We start from the raw sequence: 19,168 nt of genomic DNA, 5'->3' as shown, positions 1-19,168 counted from the left end.
GGAGAATTTCACTGACCACCAGTGTAAGGGAGAATTTCACTGACCACCAACGTTAGGGAGCATTTCACTGAACACCAATGTAAAGAAGCATTTCACTGACCACCAATGTAAAAGAAAATATTGCTGACCACAAATATAGTGGAGCATTTCACTGACCATCGACGTAGGGGCACCTCTGCATGGATCATTAAAGTAAGTGGGCATCTCTTTACTGACTACCAATTTAAGGGTGCATTTCACTGACCTTTTCCATGGCTCATTAATGTAAGTGCGCATTTCTCCACTGACCACCAATGTGTAGATAGATTACAATTTTCACTGTCTGCATTTCTTTTCTAGTTATTATTTGTTTTATGTATTATCATTATTATTATTATTATTATTATTATTATTAATAATAATAAAAATATTTTGTTGTTTCGAGCAGCCCTTGGTGTCAAGTATTACCCTTCATTCTTTTAGCTCTTCTTTTATTGCAACTGACTGTCCACACTAATGCACCATGAGTTGTACAAGTAGTAATTATTAGCAGGGGTTCCCTAAGACCTGCATATTATTTCTAGGGTTCCTCCCAGTTAGAAAGGTTGATGTAAAGTAAGAGAAGAGGAGGTTATGTGTGAGCGAGCAGGGGGAGGACGCTGAGCATATGCAGACTTGGGCAGGCTTTTCATATGTAAGCAGCATAGAGGATGGGCAGGGCAGAGCTGATCCCTACAGGAGGAGATCTCAGTCTTATCTGCTGCCTGGAGCAGGCACAAGGCTGGGGTCTCCTCTCTCTCCTCCTCTGAAGTTTGGATTTAGCAGACAAAACTTTGCTGTGCAAGGTAGGTCCCCACTGCTTCATTGCTTGCCTTTGTCCATCTCACCACCAAACTTTTCATTGAGTTTTCCTCTTGTTCCCCTGACAGCCTGCAGCACATTGCGGTGGAATGCAAGTAAAATGTTCACCGTCCCCCTAAACCAGCATCCATCCAGTGCTCCTAGGGTGATATTAAATCCAGATGTGGAATACCTTCCATGGAATTCTAGTATAGTAGAGTGTAAGCTCTGCCTTACTTCTCCTGGACCTGCTGAACTGTCTTTTCCCACGGCTGTAGCCACTTGTCACCTCTTGTCGGGAAAGGATTAATTGATGGATGAGCATTACCTCATCCCGGGATTGGCACAATAGATAGATTAGCGGGAGAAAGAGTTGTTTTTTTTTCTGCAGATACGTTGGGGCTGATTAATGAAAACTGTAACGAAGAGAAAAAAAGATGAAACAAATTGAGTCTTTTGTCCACGGAAGTCCTTCAGGTTCTTTTGGGCAACCGGTGGGATCTTTTTTCCATGGTAGTCCTTCAGGTTCTTTTGGGCAACCGGTGGGATCTTTTGTCCGCGATAGTCCTTCAGGTTCTTTTAGGCAACCGGTGGATCTTTTGTCCACGGTAGTCCTTCAGGTTCTTTTGGGCAACCGGTGGATCTTTTTTCCATGGTAGTCCTTCAGGTTCTTTTGGGCAACCGGTGGGTTCTTTTGTCCACAGTAGTCCTTCAGAGACCTTGGGGCAACCAGTTGGGTTTCCTCTTTCTGATCAATTAAGGAATCTGGTTGCTGGAAACAACTGCTTCCTCTGCTGTAGCTAGGCAGTTAAGCATCTTTGTTTCCGATGAAAGGATAAAGTTGGTTGCTATGGGCAACAGCACCGGTTATCGCCAATTTTCATAAACTCCTGTCTCTTTTTTCTGAGCAGATGTTTTTTTAACCATAATAAATGAGTTATTATATAAAAATATGTTTAGTTACACTGAAAAAAAATATGTTTCTTTTGTTCCCTTAGCCCTTGTTCACATTGGCGCAATTTGTCATGCCATTTGGCAGTTCCAAATCACATGACACGTTGCACACCATTGTCGGCAATGGAATCGTTCAAATTGCCGCGACTCATGTTGCAACAACTTTGAAAAAGGTTCCTGCACTACTTTTTTCAGATTTCATTGTATTTTGTATAGACTTCTGTTAAGCAAAGTCGCAAGCCGTAATGAAATTGGAGGTGCAAATTGCACTGATCTGCAATTTTGAAATTGCACTGAAGTAGTTAAACATCAGTGTGAAGCAAGGCTTAGGGCTCTTTTAGATATGCAAAGAAATTTTAGTTCCCATTAATGCAATTAAAATGGTAGTAAAGTATTTTTTTTAAACTTGTACCTACAGCTAAGCCTATAATACGGCTTACCTGTAGGTACAGTGAATATCTCCTGAACTTGCCGTCACCAGCGCATGCGCTGTGAAGGGACAGCATACCTGCTCTGTGCCTTGGCCATGACCCCTGCGCGCATGCGTGGGAGTTATGACATCGCGGCTCGGCCAATCAGACGGCCGGAGCACACGAACCCAGAAGGAAGATCAAGTGAAGATGGAAGCCCTGTCAGCCTTTACAGCGTGCCGCTGGAGGGCTTCATTCTAATGTAAGCATTTCCTAATGTGCTAGTATGCATACTAGCACATTATGCCATTGCCTTTTTATTTTATATGCTGCGGTTTACTACCACTTTAATGCGTTAAGTGAAGATTTAATAATGCTCATGAAACGCCTGCTTTTGAAGCTACTCAGGTCATGGTATAGCTAGCAATAGTTATGTAACGTTCACGTACATAACTAATCACGTTCATGTAACGTTGACTGCGACTAATTGCCACTAACTTTGTTTTCCTTACCTTAAAGCGGACCTTCAGTCATTTTTTTCAACTTTCCATCTATTAAATCTTCTGCCCTTGTTGTTTTAACTTTGGATAGTAAAACATTTTTTTTCTGCCAGTAAATACCTTATACAGCCCAATTCCTGTTTCTTGTCTGGTCATTAGCCTAGGCTTATGACATCATGCACAGCTCTCTCCCTCGTAAGAGTTTGCCGGGAAGGGAGGGGGATGAGTCATAAGAGGGCCAATAAAAGCTGCAGAGCTGGAGGTGTGCCTCTGTGTGTCTGTGTAAATCCAGGAAGTGAACAGGCAGCAGCTTCAGCTGCCCACAGTTAAAATGGTAGCAGCCAGACCCAGTGGAGGGAGATCTCTGCAGCATATTTGGCAAGTACAGAATCACAGTATATATAAAATAATATGCAAAGTGGTTGGAGGGAAGCTTCACAATGGCAAAGATGTTTTTATTACAAATTATGTGAGCAGACTGCAGTTCCTCTTTAATTTTAACAAAAACATTAACCAATAATATTAATTTTCATGTACAAAGAGCTGAACATGTATCTAAACTCAAGAACATAAAAGGATTGTATTGTACCTTTCCTTAGGCTACATGCACACAGGCGGTTTTCCCAATCAGTGTTGGCGTTTTTAAATGCCCAGGAGGTATAGGAATAGGAACAGCGTTCAGTCCCACTGTCAGAAGCCTGTCATAATGGTGATCCTGCCAGGAACATATGTCCTTATGAAGAATTTGGATTTTCCAAATTTTTCTTTATTGGATATGTAATATAGCAAACAGTAAAAAATACATTTTTTTTTCCAAAATTTACGTTTTTTTTTCTTTATAGCGCCAAAAATAAAAAACCCAGTGGTGATCAAATACCAAAAGAAAGCTCTATTTGTGGGGGGAAAAAAATGATATAAATTTAATTTGTGGACAGCGCTGCACGACCGCGCAATTGTCAGTTAAAGTAACGCTTTGCCGATTAGCAAAAAACGGCTTGGTCATGAAGGGGTGCAAAACTTCCGGAGGGCAAGTGGTTAGGATTTGATGCATTTTTTACTGGAAATAAATAATAGATTTGCATCGCTGCATACACTGAACATGAGCAAAATACATTTCCAAATAGATATTTGATCATTGTACTACAGTTCAATACTGTCCATGATACCTTTTTTTTTATTAGCACAACTACGTTATCGGGACAAGCTTTTGGCGGTCTACCGACCCCTCTCACGTTGGGGCAGTGCGGGAGATAGCGGTTAAGCGCCGCTAGTTTTAGCGACGCTTTACCGCTGTTATAGCGGTGCTTTTCGGACACTAGCGGGGTGCTTTTAACTCCTGCTAGCGGCCGAACAAAGGGTTAATATCGCCCATGTGACAGAGCCCATAGCGCCCATTCACACAGGCGCTATTAACCCTTTGTTCGATTGCTAGCGGGGGTTAAAAGCGCCCCGCTAGCGGCCGAAAAGCGCCGCTATAACAGCGGTAAAGTGCCGCTTGAACGGCGCTTCTCAGACGTTTTACAGGCAGTGGCGTCTCCAGCTTTCAAATTTAGGGGGGGCACATGGGGGGACAGGGCCAAAAGTAGGGGGGCAACTATAAAATGTATATATATATATATATATATATATATATATATATATCCTGCGGCCCTTTACTACGACCCCACAACGGGCCCTTTCACATGTTCTGCAGTGAGCTCCCTTCCTACTGTATTGGGGTCCCCCAGGGTGGCAGAAAACAAGAGATATATGTCACCAGCATATCAAGAAAATATAAGGATCCAAAGCAGTGGGAGAACTATCAGGGTTGCAAAGGTTGTCTTGCCTCCGGGCCCTGGTGTTCTGCCACTGTGAGGTTCCCCAGCCTCCTCTTGCTGTCCTGCCCCTGCTATTGACAGCTCTGGTCTGGCATCTATTGGAATTTACAGGCTGAGAAATCAGTCTGTTTTTTCAGTAACTGAAAGTCCTGGTGGAGTCCTTCCTGCAACTCGCTCTTCTCCCTGCCAATGAGGATGCAGGTGAAGGAGCAGATCAGGCGGCCGTGGTTGTGTGAACGCTAGCATTATGCAGTGTCAGCAAGCAGGGGAGGGGGGAGGAATCACCCGCAGGAGCTGACTGGGGACTCTCTCCCTCTTAGACATTGATTTTTTGTAAAAAAAAAAAAAAAAATTTTTTTTTTTTTGGGAGGGCACATGGTGGGGCACAGCATAATGTTGGGGGGGTCAGGGCCCCCTCTGCCCCCCCCCCCCTAGGGTCGCCATTGTTTACAGGTGCTTTTTTTTTGCGCTAAAACGCCTGAAAAGTGCCCCAGTGCTAAAAGGGGTTAAGGTCTGATTATCAGTACTGCATTGACATTAGAAGAAGGTGGTAGACCCCTGAAGGCTTGTTGGTTGGTTCACAAAAAAAAGTATCATAGACAATAATCTACTGTAGTACAAACATTGAATATCTAGTTGGAAGTGTCCTTTGGTCATGTGCAGTGTATGGAATGATGTCAACCTATTATTTGTCTCCAGTAATAAATGCATCAAATCCTAAATAAATGAAACATTTGTTCTGATACTCCTGTAGTGAACCCAATGTTGTATTTGCCCGGTGATCATGATATGGAAATGCAGTATATGATATAAAAGACGTGATTTCCGCTATTATCAGTTTTACTATTAATGGTAAATGAATTGTAGCTGTTGCATTGTACAGACAGCGTTGTTTGTGAGTTGAATCAGTGGACTAATGCTGGCCATACACTATACGAAAAATCGGCCGAAATTCGGTCATGTGGACAGTTCATTCGTTTTTCGGCCAGTTAATGGGCACAAAATCGATAATCATTGGGACGTTTTTGAGCCGAAAAAACAAAGAACAAGTTTGGAAATTTTCTGCCGAACGAACGATAAATTGAAAGGTTAATGTGTTTCCCGTTGAAACTGACTGCACTAGGTAATATGTAAAAAAAAAGAACAAAAAATGCATTCATTTATGTCCACTGAACGGTTTATCGGTCATTACATGATGGCACTATCGCTTGCGCTCACGGCCGAACTTTCGTTTTTTGAAAATGGGTTCGGCCGATTTTTCGTATCGTGTATGGCCAGCATTAGGTTTCATGTACACGGGACGTTGTTCAACCTCTCCTGAACGATTTCACTTGACAGCTAGAAACCGGCGTCTAAAAACGGCCGTTTAGCCACGTTTACATGTCGCGTTTATTATTATTTTTTTTTTTCAAAATAGACAAAAATGAAAAACGTCTGTAAACGAAATGTGGCTAAACGCAAGTTACCGCGTTTAGCCACGTTTAGCCACGTTTAGCCGTGTTTGGCGTTTGAAATGCCTCTAAACACAGCTTCTGAACGCATTTTTTTGGGATCCCAAAAAAAGCCTCTAGACGCAACTGCCTAGAAACGACTATAAACGAACCTGTGTACAATGTACTGATAAGATAACATAGAGGAGAGTCCGTTTACCAGCAGCAGTGTACATGAGGCCTTACCTGTCGGTAGATATTAGGGCGTCACCCCGTCCGTCAGTAGACAGACAGATCTTCCATCTGATACAGTAAAATCTATAAAATGGGTATTTTCCCCAAATGATAATCTCTATAGTGATGACAATGCATTCCCTCCATCTCTAGCAATATTTGTCTGTGTGGTTTGGTGACTTTTAGATCATTATGTCGCTTGGCGGAAGCTCAAACTACATCTGGAATGCCATCTTCTAGATTTGACTTGTACTGAATTCTGTCAATAACCACAAGCAGAGTTGGTATAAGTCAGGCTAGACATACAGGCATAGATTTCTCTATCCATGCTAGAGCTGCACGATTTTGGCTAAAATGCTAATCACGATTTTTTTGCTTAGAATAAAGATCACGATGCGTAACATCATCTTTCACATTATACAAAAATATTGGGCTACTTTACTGTTTCGTTTTTTTAAATGAATTAAAGTGTATTTTTGTTTTGTAAATTGTGTTTGAAAGACCACTGCGCAAACACAGTGTGACATAAATTATTGCAACAACCACCATTTTATTCTCTAGGGTCTCTGCTAAAAAAATTATACATAATGTATGGGGGTTCTGAGTAATTTTCTAGCACAAAAATAGAATTTAACTTGTAAGCAGCAAGTGTCAGAAAAAGGTTTAGTCTTTAAATAGTTAAACTTCCCTCATCTACAGACAGAAGTTCATCCCTTTGATCTAAGAAGAAATGTTACTTTGTTTACAGTTATCCATGATGTTGTGATAAAACTTGGCAGGCTGCCTGGATTTTTCTTTTTCAGCTGTTAGAGAACTCTCTGCACTTGTTAGATAGAATCGGGAAATGCTGTTTTAAGATCGGGAAGGGAAAAGAATTGCGATTAATCGTGCAGCTGTAATCCATGCTAAACATTATGAATGGAGCAATCTCGCATTCTGCTATTGTATTCTGACAACCATGACACCCGCAGCCAGAGCCGATCTGCCCTATACGCTCACTACGCAAGCTGCGTAGGGCCCCACCGCCCCCAAGGGCGGATCGGCTCTGCTCCCGGAGCTCCAATCTGCTCGGACGATCCCCAGCAGCAGCAATCCCAGATGGCCTCTTTGTCCTCCTCCTCCTCCCCTGGGCGGGCCCCTGACGGAGGAGGGCGGGGCCCCTCTCACCTGTCACTCAGCCACCCGCTGGGCCCCTCCCCCCTCCGGAGACTCGCATCACCCCGGGGGCCACACGCTTCTCCCGGCTGCTGAGCAACCTGCGGACTGGAGGCTTCCAATCCATTATCAACTACTGGGGGGCCCCCGAACTCAAAGACGAGGTGAGTGTGAGGGCAACAGTTGGGGGTGGGACAGTGGTGGGGGGTGTATATAATCAGCGGGGTGTCCGTATTACATGTAGGGTGTATATTATGAATGGGGTGTCAGTATTGTATCTGGGCTGTATATAATTAGTGGGGGCTAATAGTATATGTGGGGTGTATGTTATCAGTGGGGGGGTAGTATTATATGTGGGGTGTATATTATCAGTGGGGGGCAGTATTATATGTGGGTGTGTATGTTATCGTGGGTGGGGGCAGGCTTTGGTGAGCAGAGACCCCCTTTACACCAGAGTCACAGCATTCCCCCTTAAATCAAGGTTCCCAGAACACCCCTTACATCAGAGCCCCCCTTAAATTAGGATTGCCCTTTACATTAGAGTCCACAGAGCTCCCCCTTACAGTGTAAGTGGAAATTCTGTGCAGACTCTGATGTAAGGGGGGGCTCTGTGCAGACTCTGGTGTAAGGGGGACCTCTGTGCGGACTCTGATGTAAGTGGGACCTCTGTGTGGACTTTGATGTAAGGAGGGCCTTTCTGGGGACCCTGATGTAAGGGGAGGCTCTCTGAGGACCCTAATGTAGGGGAGGCTCTATGGGGAACCTGATGTAAGGGGAGGCTCTCTGGGGACCCTGATGTAAGGGGGGCTTTCTGTAAATGGTTTACATAGCTCACGGCATGACGGGTCAGGTAGAGGGCCCCTTAGGCTGGATTCACACCTATGCATTTTTAGTGCTTTTTGCATTTTGCAGATTTGCACTACAGTCCATTTAACATGGTTTCCTATGGAACCGGTTCTGTAGTGCAAATCTGCAAAAATGCAAAAAGCACAAAAAATGCATAGGTGTGAATCCAGCCTTAGCAGAATTTTGCTTAGGGCCCCAGGAAGGTCAGAATCGGCACTGCCCGCAGCTGTCTGAGACTGTATCTGAGTGGTGCAATCATTGCTGCTCAGTAACTGCTCGAGGCTCAGTTCACACCTCTTCGGTTTGCTTTAGATCATTTCTGCAGTGCTTTTTGCTGTGCACACGCGATTTTTCTGCAATTTGTATTTTGCATTTTTTATGGGTTTTTGTGGCCAATTTGTTCTTGGGTAGATAAAAAAATGCAAATTGTGGCAAAATCGTAGTAAAATCGCTGCAAAATCGTGGCAGAAACGCACTACATGCTTTTCTGCAGCTTCTCCATTGAAGTCTATTGAACCAAAAAAGCAAAAAAAAGCACCGTCTTGTGTTTAAAATAGTCCCTGAACCTTTAGAAAAATGCAGCGGCTGAAAAAAGCATAGATGTGAACATGTCCCATGGAAAACCATGGTAAATGGATTGTGCGAGTCTGCAAAAAGCACCAAAAAAACGCATAGGTGTGAACCAGGCCTTAAAGTAGTTCTAAAGGTTTGCAGTTCAAAAACAAAAAAATAAACAAACATGTTATACTTACCTGCTCTGGTTAATGGTTTTGCACAAAGCAGCCCCGAACCTCTTCTTTTTAGGTTTCCTGCTGGCAGTCCTGGCTCCTCCTCTGTGCTAAGTGCCCCCCATAGCAAGCCTCTTGCTATGGGGAAACTCGAGCAGACTCGCTCTTATGAATAGACATTGTCCGTTCACACACAGAGATCATCACACCCCCCCCCCCCCTCACTGGCTCACTGGCTATGATTGGCAGCAGCAGGAACCAATGGCTCCCACTGCTGTGCGAGCCAATGAGGGGAGAAAGACCCGGGTGAGCCACTGCTCTCATGCACATCGCTGGATCGAGATGGGGGTCAGGTAAGTATAATATTATATAAGTATAAGATCTGTGAAGTCACTGTTTTTTCTGAATCCATCCAAGTTGTATTCTGTGTTGAACCCTGATGGAGGAGTGGTGCTGCCCCGAAATGTGTTGGCTGTTTTTCTATTACTTTTTTTTTTAATCAACAATTAAAATGATCTATCCAATTTTGATCTGGTGCTCCTTTCTATATTTCTTTGGCCTGATTGGATGCAGTCGGCATTCAGCTGATAATTTCTCACATTTCGATTTTCCAATCAGTATTTTTGTCAAGCTGGGCAGTGCTGACGGAGTGACTCAAGACTTGAATTTGAGCTGTGTATGGTCGCCCTTAAAAGTTAAAGGATTTGTGCACACTTGCGGTGCTCTTTGAAGAGCGATCAATGTTTGATGGCTCTTCAGAGAGCAATTAATAGGAGCCATTGTATTGAGGAGCCATTGTATTGCCTCCTCATCTCCTGATTTAACCCCTTGATCAGCACACGTGGTTGTGGGGCAGTTGCAGAATGGCCCCATTCACTTGAATGGGTTACATTCAACAGGCACTACCCTGCACGGAAAGTGACAGGGGGCATAATTCCTGCCATGGCCACGAAGCAAAACATTGTGACTATGGCATGTGTACACCCCTGGCCGCTATGTGTACACCCCTGGCCGTTATGTGTACATCCCTGGCTGCTATGTGTACACCCCTGGCCGCTATGCGTACACCCCTGGCCGCTATGTGTATACCCCTGGCCGCTATGTGTACACCCCCTGGCCGCTATGTGTACACCCCTGGCCACTATGTGTACACCCCCTGGCCGCTATATGTACACCCCTGGCCACTATGTGTACACCCCTGGCCGCTATGTGTACACCCCTGTCCGCTATGTGTTCCCCCCTAGCCGCTATGTGTACACCCCCTGGCCGCTATGTGTACACCCCTGGCCGCTATGTGTACACCCCTTGGCCGCTATGTGTATACCCCTGGCCACTATGTGTACACCCCTGACTGCTATGTGTACACCCCTGTCCGCTATGTGTACACCCCTGGCCGCTATGTGTACACCCCTGGCCGCTATGTGTACACCCCTGGCCGTTATGTGTACATCCCTGGCTGCTATGTGTACACCCCTGGCCGCTATGCGTACACCCCTGGCCGCTATGTGTATACCCCTGGCCGCTATGTGTACACCCCCTGGCCGCTATGTGTACACCCCTGGCCACTATGTGTACACCCCCTGGCCGCTATATGTACACCCCTGGCCACTATGTGTACACCCCTAGCCGCTATGTGTACACCCCTGTCCGCTATGTGTTCCCCCCTAGCCGCTATGTGTACACCCCCTGGCCGCTATGTGTACACCCCTGGCCGCTATGTGTACACCCCTTGGCCGCTATGTGTATACCCCTGGCCACTATGTGTACACCCCTGACTGCTATGTGTACACCCCTGTCCGCTATGTGTACACCCCTGGCCGCTATGTGTACACCCCTGGCCGCTATGTGTACACCCCTGGCCGCTATGTGTACACCCCTGGCCGCTATGTGTACACCCCTGGCCGCTATGTGTACACCCCTGACTGCTATGTGTACACCCCTGGCCGCTATGTGTACACCCCTGGCCGCTATGTGTACACCCCTGACTGCTATGTGTACACCCCTGGCCGCTATGTGTACACCCCTGACTGCTATGTGTACACCCCTGGCCACTGCCTCTCCAGCCAAGGGGGTAGTGTTTGGGAGGGAGGGGCACAAAATATAAGCATTTAAAGAAAAAAAAATTGGGAAAATCTTTAGAAAGTGAGTTTTTCTTAAAATATTACATCCAATCATTGTTTTTCCCAAATGTGACCATTTTTTTAATATATTGAATTATATTTAGGTCCACATGTATAGACTTCAGTGCAATTTAATCTAAAAGTAATATACATACAATCAGATGGTACTTTCACATGTTTAAAAAATATGCAAATCCAACATTTCATATTCCTGATGTGTGTCTGCTGTACCATGTACCTGTATAAGAAAGTATCCTCTTCTCTTTGTATTGCTTCCTTGGTGGGAAATCCCTGGTACTCCTGCCAGTCCCTCTGCCTTCCTAATAAAAACTGACCGCATTAGGCATGAGAGAACAGAGTGGTCAGTTTTCTAGCTGTGCTGGGAACTCAGCCTGCTCTCCTCCAATGATCAGGCTTGTCCTTACACACCCACCCTGCACATCCTTTCACTGTGGAGAATAGTGTGGTGCTGTTTCTCCTCCCTCCAGCTTATGCAGCTGAAAACAATGATATGTATAATGATATAGATAATATATATATAGATAGATAGATATAGATATAGATATACACACATAGTGCCTTGAAAATGTATTCATACTCCTTGAAATTTTTCACATTTTGTCATATTACAACCAAAACGTACATTTATTTTATTGGGATTTTATGTGACCAACACAAAGTGGCACGTAATTGTGAAGTGGAAGGAAAATGATAAATGGTTTTCAATTTTTTTACAAATAAATATGTGAAAAGTGTGGGGGGCATTTGTATTCAGCCCCCCTGAGTCAATACTTTGTAGAACCACCTTTCACTGCAATTACAGCTGCAAGTCTTTTTGGTGATACCAGCTTTGCACATCTAGAGAGTCACATTTTTGCCCATTCTTCTTTGCAAAATAGCTCAAGCTCTGTCAGATTAGATGGAGAGTGTCTGTGAACAGCAATTTTTAAGCCTTGCCACAGATTCTCAATTGGATTTAGGTCTGGACTTTGACTGAGCCATTCTAACACACAAATATGCTTTGATCTAAACCATTCCATTGTAGCTCTGTCTGTATGTTTAGGTTTGTTGTCCTGCTGGAAGGTGAACCTCCAACCCAATCTCAAGTCTTTTGCAGACTCTAACAGGTTTTCTTTTAAGATTTACCTGTATTTGGCTCCATCCATCTTCCCATCAACTCTGACCAGCTTCCCTGTCCCTGCTGAAGAAAAGCATCCCCACAACATGATGCTACCACCAATATGTTTCACAGTGGGGACGGTGTGTTCAGGGTGATGTGCAGTGTTTTGGTTTCACCATTTAACCAGAGCACCTTCTTCCACATGTTTGCTGTGTCCCCCACATGGCTTCTCACAAACTGCAAACAGGACTTCTTATGACTTTCTTTCAACAATGGCTTTCTTCTTGCCACTCTTCCATAAAGGCCAGATTTGTGGAGTGTACGACTAATAGTTGTCCTGTGGACAGATTCTCCCACCTGAACTGTGGATCTCTGCAGATCCTCCAGAGTTACCATGGGCCTCTTGGCTGCTTCTCTGATTAATGCTCTCCTTGCCCGGCCTGTCAGTTTAGGTGGACGGCCATGTCTTGGTAGAGTTGTAGTTGAGCCATACACTTTCCATTTTTGGACGATGGATTGAACAGTGCCCTGTGAGATGTTCAAAGCTTGGGAATATTTTTTTTTATAACCTAACCCTGCTTTAAACTTCTCCACAACTTGATCCCTGACCTGCCTGATGTGTTCCTTGGCCTTCATTATGCTGTTTGTTCACTAAGGTTCTCTAACAAATCTCTGAGGGCTTCACAGAACAGCTGTATTTATACTGAGATTAATTTACACACAGGTGGACTCTATTTACTAATTAGGTGAAGGCAATCGGTTCCACTAGATTTTAGTTAGGGGTATCAGAGTAAAGGGGGCTGAATACAAATGCAGCCCCATTTTTTTAGTTATTTGTAAATAAATGTGAAAACCATTTATTATTTTCCTTCCACTTCACAATTATGTGCCACTTTGTGTTGGTCTATCACATAAAATCCCAATAAAATTAATTTACGCTTTTGGTTGTAACAGGAAAAAAAGGAACTGTATACTGTGTATATATATATATATATATATATATATATATATATATATATATATATATATATATATATATATATTTATGGTCGGAGCCCTATGTCCGATATGGACATAGATAACACTTATAGTAAAGATAAGACTTACCATCGGAAATAGACCTGGAAGTGTGGACTTACCATATGAAATGGACCTGAAAGTGTGCCTTGGTCTAATGGCCGGTATGCCAAAATAAGGGGGCATACCCTGGTTTAAGAAATGATTATTCTGAAAGAGAAATGAATGAAATGAATAGTTGAGAAATGCTGTGAAATGGGGATGGGAGGGTGGGTATCGCGCACAGGAAACCGACAAGCACCACAGGTGAGCGGGCTGCTTAAATACCCCCCGGGCTCCTCCCATAAATTCAGGCCACCATACTGGCCTTCCTACTTATGGTCGGAGCCCTATGTCCGATATGGACATAGATAACACTTATAGTAAAGATAAGACTTACCATCGGAAATAGACCTGGAAGTGTGGACTTACCATATGAAATGGACCTGAAAGTGTGCCTTGGTCTAATGGCCGGTATGCCAAAATAAGGGGGCAAAAACATTCAGGTAGGGGTATGATATATTATTGGTTTTCAGGTATTCATTGAGCCAATTTGGAGAATGCCTGTGCCATCTCTACTTGAGGATTGGGTATATACCGGGCGAAGCAGGCTGATTTCCATCTGCCTAGTTTTTTGATGATGTGGTCTGGAACCCCCTGGTGGGTTGCTGCGGAGGCTGCTCCGATGCGGAAGGAGTGTCCGGAGTACTGACTGGGGTTAAGGTGAAGATTGCGGAGAAGTATCCTTATGTGTTTTACAAACTGACATGCGTTTAAGGGTTTAACTGGGAATGGTAGAAGAGGACTGGTGTCCGATTGTTCAGGCAGGAGTGAGAGGAGACGTTTAAGTACGGTGACTGGACACCAGCTGTTATTGGTTCTGTAGAGGTGAATGTCCACTCCAGAGCCTGTTTGCTGGGTTTTAGAAACCTCGAGGTGAAGGATGAAATGGTCTTGGTGGCGAAGCAAGTGCCGTCTGCATAAAACTTGGTCTGTGGGGTGGTTATAGGTGAATTCGCCAGGTCGCAAGAACCCGTAGTAAGCCAACTATATGGCTGCTTGTAGGACCGTGCTGGGCAGCAGACCGAATGGCGAAGTAGCCAGAATAGTCGACATATCCCTGAAGATGGGCCCCGTAATGGGTAAGTGCTTAGTACTGATCACTGGTTGTTGTTTCTGGATGCCCCTTAGGATGGCTCGTATAGCGTGTGATGAGAACAGTGAAGATTTTGTGGGGTCTTCCAGGGTCACGAAATGTCGTATGCCGGCTAGGTATAGCCGAATGGTATTGTAAGATAAGCCAGCTGAGTGTGGCAGAATGAAATGAAGCCCAGTACCTGTTTGACATCTATTGGTCCTTTACGGCAGGATGTGAGAAATTTATTGAACGCCTTCCAAGCTGTCTGGTAGGCTTTGAGTGTGTTATGAGAGAGTGAGGGATTGATGAGCTGCGTTGCTCCTTGTAATGTTGAACTAGTCCAGGGTCAGTTGTGACCAGACGGGGATAGGGGCCGACACTGGATCGGCTCCGGGAACCTGTTTGAAAAAGGAGGTGTAGTTAAAACGTGACAGTGCGTCAGCAGCTAAATTGTATCTGCCTGGAATAATGCACAGTGTATGTTAAACTGATGCTGTAAGGACAGTTGTACCAATCTGCGCAGGAAGGACATGACTGCTAGGGAATTGGACCTGCCTTTGTTGATGATGTCTGCCGTGGCATGATTGTCGGTGGTGAAGATTACTGTTTGCCCTGTCCAATGGTGACCCCAGAGTTGTGCAGCTGCCACTATGGGATAGAGTTCGAAGAGGGAAGATGTTTGAATAAAGCCGGGTATCAACAGTATCTGTTGAGGCCAGGGTCCTGAAAACCAATGATGGCCAAAAATTGCCGCGAAACCTGTGGTGGCTGCAGCGTCTGTCACCCCTGGGGTGACAGGGCTGAAACCATGGGTATAATTAGGGATATACCATTCCAGGAGGACAGGAATTCGTCCCTCATAGATAGGTCCGCTATTGCTGCGGAGTCTAGATTTAAGATCTGATCGGGGTCTTGTGTTTCTGGCAGGAATCTCAGCAGGCGTGACACGAAGGTGCGGCCTTGTGGAATAATTCGCATGGCGAAATTCAGCATTCCCAGGAGAGATTGCAACTACTTCTTGGTACACCCCTTGGTGTGGGTGAATTTGTGAAGGACCGCCTTAATGCGGGTTAGTTTGTCGAGGGGGAGACTGGCTTGCATAGCGCAGGTGTCTAAGTTGACCCCGAGAAAGGTGATGTTATGTGCTGGGCCTTCTACTTTGTGCTCGGCGATGGGAAGATTGAGTTTTCCGAATATCGCTCTGAGTTTGTTGAGGTCTCCTGGGGGCTTGCTGGGAGGTTCTATTAGTAGGAAGTCGTCCAGGTAATGGATGACTTTTTGTCACTGAGCCTTGTGTAACCGTATCCAAGCAAGAGACTGAGCGAATGTGTCGAAGAGCCAAGGGCTACTCTTCGAACCGAACGTCAGTTTTGTGGCCAAATAATATGCCTCCTTCCATTTGATGCCATGCCAGCACCAAAGGGATGGGTGGATAGGCAGGAGCTTAAAGGCATCCGAGATGTCGGCTTTGGAAAGCCAGGCACCTGTACCTGTTTTGATGACTGCTTGTATCAGCATGTCTACGGAGGAATATTTTAGGGAGAATTCTTCGGAGGGAATCAGGGAATTGAGACTGGGGATGTGGGAAGAATGCGGCGCAGACAGGTCGTACACCAAACGTAATGTATTTGTGAATTTGCCCTTGACAAGCCCCAATAGGGCTGACTCTCCAAGTGCTGAAAGGGGGCTGAGTGAAAGGCCTATAACGTACTCTTGGTCTAGTTCTGTTTGTAAGAGCCGATCTATGGTTTGTTCGTCGATGGCTGCTGAACGAAGATTCCCACATTCGTACGTACTGTGGGGTAGTGAAATGAGGCCTGTGTGAAAGCCTACTGTGAAGCCCTGAATAAGGTAGGTGGCCAGAGAGGGGGTGGGATGTGAGGTGAGGTAGAGTCTTAGCCATAAGACGTTGATCCGGCTTAGTCATGCCCTCTTCTGTTGTTTGACTTCGCACAAGTTCCTTGGGTGCGCTCTTTGGCATAAGGTGCAGATGTGGAGTAGGCGACACTGACTGATGTTGCAGGACCCGCAATTGTAATTATTGCAGATGGCTGCCCCTCCCACGGTTCGGAGTGGGCGTCCGAATTTGTCCACCTGAGGCGTTTGTTCAGGGGCCGACTGACCCTGAAGTGCACCGGAGGTAGAGGGAAATTTCGAAAGGACGTTTGATAGTCGCATTGGCGCACCAGGTGGCAGTGTGGATGGAGGTCTGGCAAATCGCACCTAGGGGTGAGCGTAAGCCGGCAAAATGGCGGCAGAAGAGCTCTGTGTCCATGAGACTCCAATTTGTTGTTGTTTGGAACTGTGTGAGTCTGGCTGCAGCCTTTGCGGAAAAGGAATGGTGGTAATCGTAAAAGGAAATCCTCCATACTTGTAGCCCAAGTCTACTACCGTATGGAGGTACAATCCAGCTCTTCCCTTCTGCTGGGGGCGGCGGAGCATGGGACGTCTCTCAGCATGCCGAAGAGCAAGGTGAATTCTGGGACAGATAACTTGCGGTTCAGTCTGGGGTCTTTGGTTTTAAGGACCACCGATAGCCGCGGTCGGTCGAGCCTCCAGGAGTGCCACCCTGGTTTGTATGTCTGAGACCGAGGTAGACAGGGACGACACCATCGTGTGAAGTTGTGCGATGGCCGAAGATATTGACTGAAGGGATGCCTGTTGGGTACTGGGTCCTGCTGCTGGTGGGGGAAAAAGGAGCTTGAACAGCTCGCCTTTCCTCGCTGCGGCGGGGAAGGGCACACCTCTGCGTCTTAGCTCTGCCGTCAGTTTGGGGATAGTCCATCCCCTGAGGGACTGCACGCTGCCGCTCTCTGAGACCGGGGAAGGTGACAGAGGGGCCGTGAAGTCTTCGCTGCCGGCCTGTGACATGATTGATCTGATGAGAATATCCTGTCTTTGAGCTCGTATTTTTTGGTTGACTGTAACCTATTGGGGGTGACATGAATTTCAAGTTTTTCCTTTGATTTTTTTTTTTTTTTTTTTGGTGATAATTCGTGAAGGGTTTGCTGACTTCCTTGAAGCAATGACTTGTATGGTACTTGCAATCTTGTGACAATGAAATGATTTTGAAATGTTTGCCTTGATAATGAAATGAGTGAACTCCATGACAGAGGTCCGGCTCGGTCGTGTCGTGATTGAGCCGACCGAAAACCGGGCTCTGGAGCATGTACTGAAATGAGGCAATTGAAAAACAGTGGTGCACACCGGGACGAATCGGTGCATGACTGATGCATCTGGATTCGAATCGGAGCGCAGTGTGAACGAAATGAGAGAAATGTATTTACCTTAACCGAGGCTCGCATTGGTTGTGCCGCATTTTGCGACTAGCAACTAACCGAGTTCTGGTATAGGTATGGATACGGCCGAATCAACTGCAGCATTCCGTGACGAATCGGTGCATGTCGGATGCGACTGTTTTCGAAACGGTGATGCGCTGTGGGAGTGAAATGGTAGCAATTCCCATGACAGAGATGCGGATCAGTCGCCCGATATCTGCGACTAGCTGTGATCCGGACTCTGGAGCATGTTTCTGAAATGAGGCCGAGCCCTGGGGCACGCTGTAACGAATCGGTGCATGGAGGATGCGACTGGATTCGAAGCGGAGCCCGGTAAGTGCAGGTTTAACATATTGTTTTGCCATGACAGAGGCGCGAATCGGTCGTGCTGCTGTAGCGACTGACTACGAATCGGACTCTGGAGCATGTACTGAAATGTGGCAAATACCGGGGGCACGCCGAGACGAATCGGTGCATTTCCATGCGACTAAATTCGTATCGGAGTGTGCTACGTGGCAATGAAATGATAACCATGACAGAGGTACGAATCGGTGAGTCGATATATATATATATATATATATATATATATATATATATATATATATATATATATATATATATATTTTTTTTTTTTTTTTTTATCGACTGCTTATGACGTGACTCTGGAGCATGTACTGAAATGAGGCCGTAACTACTGGGGCACACCGGAGCGAATCGGTGCATCTTTTAGGTGCGACTGGATTCGAATCGGAGCGCGGTATGTGACTGAAATGAGAAATGATTTTGAAATGGTTTGAAATGATAGAAATGTATCTAGAAATGTTCAGAAATGAGAAATGATTGGTATCAAACTGACGTGGTTCGATAAGATTGTGAACTGCGAATCGCTATGGCTGTCTGCTGACTCATGTTTTTAGCAGTTTAGACATGCCTGAAATGAAGCGACGCACGCGTCGCGGTGGTTTCCTTAAATAACACGAAATGGTTACATAACGATAGTGCGAGTGATATACATTGCGGTAACGTACGTAAAAGTTGCGGGAGCTTCGTAAGTTTGATATCACGGTTTAGTGACATGATATCTAACAATGCGTAAAAAACAAAAGTCCGACGGGACCCTACCTGCGACAGCCAAGCCAGACGCGTGGTACGAACGATACGAATCGGTAAACACTGACACTCGAGCACGAAAATAGCAATGCGGGAACTTCGCGAGACAACAACTTGCGGACGTTGGTATTCGAATAGTCGGCCTAGTGACGTAACGTATCGCGCACAGGAAACCGACAAGCACCACAGGTGAGCGGGCTGCTTAAATACCCCCCGGGCTCCTCCCATAAATTCAGGCCACCATACTGGCCTTCCTACATATATATATATATATATATATATATATATATATATATATATATATATATATATATATATATATATATACACTATTGTTTTGCCTTACAATTCTATTTCAAATTGAATGGGTTGTTTCACAAGGTGAGGGTTTACATACCTTTTCATATTCTGCCAGTGCTAAGATTAAAATCTTATAAAGGCAGTACCCCGACT

General features: G+C 45.3%; 1 protein-coding gene across 1 annotated transcript in view; it reads left to right on the top strand.

The window, feature by feature from the left end:
* The first annotated feature begins 655 nt into the window (after positions 1-655).
* LOC141133295 (sphingosine 1-phosphate receptor 1-like) overlaps positions 656-19,168 on the top strand; it is a 53,660-nt gene continuing 35,147 nt past the window's right edge. Inside the window, exon 1 of the mRNA XM_073622571.1 lies at positions 656-824. The gene's annotated coding sequence lies outside the window, so the exon portion shown is untranslated. The remainder of the gene's footprint in view (positions 825-19,168) is intronic.

This window comes from Aquarana catesbeiana, linkage group LG03 (genome assembly GCF_042186555.1).
Source record: "Aquarana catesbeiana isolate 2022-GZ linkage group LG03, ASM4218655v1, whole genome shotgun sequence".
Taxonomy (NCBI): Eukaryota; Metazoa; Chordata; class Amphibia; order Anura; family Ranidae; genus Aquarana; species Aquarana catesbeiana.
Note: the sequence above shows the minus strand (reverse complement) of the source record. Positions and strands in the feature narration are given on the sequence as shown.